The following is a 4,309-nucleotide window of genomic DNA, read 5'->3' as shown; positions in this document are numbered from 1 at the left end:
TAAGTTCTTCATAAATGTTTTTGCATTTATTAAAATAAAAATTAATAAATTGGTAACAGTAGTGCTGTATCTAATTTTTAATTAAAATATAATTTATACTAAATAGTTGTAGTTAAGCTTTTTCAGCCGATTGGTAAATTTTAGATTAGTAGTTGAAATACTAGACAGTTGAAATAAATTTTGATTTACCAATAAAATGACATAACAGTTTGAAAGCTACTTATAACATTTTTATATTTTTATTTTTTTTTTGTTAACAAAATTAGTAGGTTAAATAGTTAGTACACCACACGTACAACTATTTGGTATAAAGTAGTACAAAAAATAGTAGTAATAAAAAATTAGATAACTAATAAATAAAAGCTTCATTTTAAATTAAGCATGTATATTTTAAAAAATACTATTTTTAAACATAATATGGAACATAATCTTCTTTGGGTAATACTTTACTTTCAAAAAACTGTGACAACAACAAATATTGTCTACTATACAATTTTAGGCAAAAAAGCAAGTAAAAGATTTTAAATACTTTTTCGTACTAATAAAATTTAAAAGATCAAGATATGCAAATGAACATTGTTAATAAAAAGTGAGAATAAATATCTAAAGTTTCATAGTTTTTCAAACTTAGTTACTAAGTGCAGAAAAACTTTAGAAAAATTTGAAAGTAATAATTTTATAAACATTTAGATCATTCTTATTGTTGTATTTAAAAAATATACATTTATGTGATTCGTAAAATAATTGGGCTAATGAGTTTTAAGAAAAATAAAAAAGCCATACAGCACGTTTAAAGTGTGAGAAGAATAACAAAACTTAATAACTTTTTTGTTGTATGTGTTGGCAAAACAAAAAGTTAGATCTTATGTTAAATTGTAAAATTATTTTAAACTAGTTGGTAAAAATGACAAACAAGATTATAACATAAATGGTAATTAACTTCTAATTTTTTATTGTTTGTTTGCTTTTTTTTTTTGAAACTAATTTGCAAATTTAACTAATTTTGCTTTAATTAAAGATGTTTTTAAAGTTTAGATTATGTAACGTGCTAAAATTCTCAAAAACATTGTTTGTATGTTTATAAAAGTTATTTTAATTGTAGAAACTTAATTTTTAAACTATAATTTTATAGAAATAGAGTTTTGATGACATAGTTTTGGTAACTTTACGTTATAGTCAACAATATGATATGTATACATGGTTTATTGAACGACAAAAAAAAGCGCTAAAAGTATTCGGTCCTATCACATGGTGCACGAAGAACCTTTTGGTTATCGAGTCACACACCACGGATACCTTTTAACGTTTTGTCCAGGACATATAAATAAGTATACATATGAGTGTACAAAAATGCAACAAGAGTTTAAATGTAAAAACAGTAAAATAGAGCAAATAAGAAAAAATAAACAAAGATTTTTAGTTGCAAATTTTACTTTATTTTCGTTTGTCGAAACTAATAAACACCAACTAATCAAGGTGTAAAGTAAAAGTATTAAACAAAAACTTCTTTTTTAAAAAATTGTTTTGTTAGAATCATCCTTTTAAGAACAACTTAAGTATTTTTTTCTTTTATTATCCATACATACCGAATGTTTCAATTTACAGCTGATATATTTCAGTTAAGGTGGTTTTGGATTATCAATTTTAATCACCGATTTTTATTTTAATAACTACAATTACATAACTTTTAAAACATTTAATGTTAAATACAGATAATTTCGATGTTGTTAGTAGGTTTGATTTCGGTTATTATACTGAATTATTTTTTAAAATTAATGTTACCTTAAAGTAATATATACAAAACTGTTATAAATAAAAAAATTATTTAAAAAATTTTTGATATAGATTAAGTATAAAGGTATTGCTGGTAAACTTTTCACTAAAGCTTTAGCTAGTAGTACTTATCAATAAAAGTGTATATAGCATGATAAAAGAAAGACACTAGTTTAGTTTTCAAATACTTATGATACTACATATACTTCCATTTAGTTTGAAATTTTCAATTACATTTTATTAAATTTTATTCGTTCTTAATTTTGTTGTTTTCTTAAACCAGTTACAATTTTTTTTTACTTTTAATTCATAAAGCATGTTTTTATTTAAACTTCTACAAACCTCATAGCTGCAAACTTACGAATAAAGTTGTGTTAAAAATGAGCGGAAGCGACTGAGAAGATCCTCCGATCACGATGACCTTATTGACGATGCCAATGAGCTGAATAAAAGATTAGCAAGAGAAAAAGAAAGATTGAATCGAATCGAAGACAATATAGGTGATTTAAGTAGAATTTTTCAATCACTTACAGATAGAGTTATTTAATAAAAAAACGGGCAATGAAGGATTTGATGATTAGAAACATGTATATGAAAGTGAGAATGGTGATCATAAAGATTCTGATGATGAAAGTTATAAGAATGTTAATAAACTATAACCTAGAGTACCGTGAAAGATAAAAAAACGCTAATATGAATTTGTAGACCACCATGTTCACGATCAATGATTTTATTTTTTTACGTTCTAATAAATAAGTAAATGCTGTAACTTTATGAAACTTACAGTTGACTCACAACGACCCGATCCCTGATACTGAGTACCACGCAATGCCGGGATGATTTGTCACGCGGTAATCGCTTCGTGTATTTTGACAGGAACAACCAGTAGTTATGCAGCGATTCTCAGATTCAGACAAAATTATTTTTATCACGCCGATTTTGGGTTCTATGATTCTGGTAACCGAAGAGGTGATCAAAAAATAAATTATTTAGCAACTTTTAACCATAGTTTTATTTATCTATGTTTTTGAATGTAATAATTAATAGTAGTTTTTAAAAAACTGATAATAAAGATTAGCAAGTACTTGGTTTTATGCCAACCGATGTTATGTAAGTTAATTAAGTTTTGAATAAGTATTCATAATATAAATAAAAAGTACTGGGAGCGAAAAGCCTGAAATGTTTTGATTGATACAGTTTAGTACTTAAACATTTGTATATTTATATCAACAAATGTTTATAAAACTTTTACAATTATGACAATCAAAACTAATTAAATTTATTAGAAAAGGTTATTACGACCGAATAAATAGAGCATGGATAATGAGCAGTTTGTGGATAGAAATCCTTAAAATTTTGAAGAAAAGGAAGCTCGAAAATATTGGATGAAGCTGATGATGAGAATAATTAACTGATCATCCGTCATGCATGGCTACAATGTTAAAAGTTTAAATGTTCTTAAAACGAAGCTATCTTTTGTGGGTAGCTGTCTAAATTGCACGAAGATACTTTTGCACGAAGGGTCACTTTTGCACGAGCAGACAATTTTGCACGGAGAAAGTTTTGCACGGGTTATTTTTATTTTGAAATTTGTTTTTTTTTTTACTATCACTGTTACCCCATACCCTTACCCTCGGTCGGTAAGTTATTTTTTTTTTTACTATCACTGTTACCCCTAACCCTTCCCCTCGGTTGGTAACTTTTTCTTAATATTTAATTTTCTGTACTTTTTACTCTCGTGCAAGAATTTAAGTCGTGCAAAATTGACCCTTGGTGCGAAATTTTCTTCGTGCAATTTTGTGCCCTTGTGCAAATTTGGCTTCGTGAAATTTTATGCACTCGTGTAATTTTGTTCTCGCGCAATTTAGTCCTCTCGTGCAATTTTGTCTTCGTGAAATTTAGACTTCTTCCCATCTTTTGTTGTTAAATTTATAAATTATCAAACTTGTGTCTGTTACAAATTTTATTGGTTGCGAATAATTTGTATGTGGTTTTTCATAAACCTTTGTTTTCGATAATTGTGTTTTTTTGTTTCAACTACCTGCTTACCTTTGTTTTTACTTGTATAAATAAAACTTGGACTTCACTTCTTGGTATTTTTTTAATATAGAACTCTCACTTACTTGAATTTTCTTTTGTAATAGTTTTAAATTAAAAATTATAAGGGTGCGAAAAGATAGTTAAGTACAAATTAACTAGAAGTGTCTTTTAAATAAAGATCATAGGAATAATATTTAAGAATATACAATTAATTAGTTATAAACAAAAAGAACTATTAAACTAAGGTTAAAAACTTGGATATATATTAAAAATTTATTCAACTTACTATCTAAAAAAAAGTTATGTTTAAACAGTAAAAAATAAATAAATCATTAAAAAAGCATCTACATTTTAAATCTAAAAATTTACTACGAACAAACAATTTTAAAATTAAGAGAAGGTGTAGAGTAAACAACTTTGAACAGTAATTTTCTTTTTTTTATTCTTAAGTTTTTTTTGCAAACTAAGTTTTTAGCTCTTCAGTGCTTGGAATAAA

Source organism: Thalia democratica, chromosome 5 (assembly GCF_965202585.1).
Source record: "Thalia democratica chromosome 5, ktThaDemo2.hap1.1, whole genome shotgun sequence".
NCBI classification, from domain to species: Eukaryota; Metazoa; Chordata; class Thaliacea; order Salpida; family Salpidae; genus Thalia; species Thalia democratica.
This window is presented reverse-complemented; position numbering follows the sequence as displayed.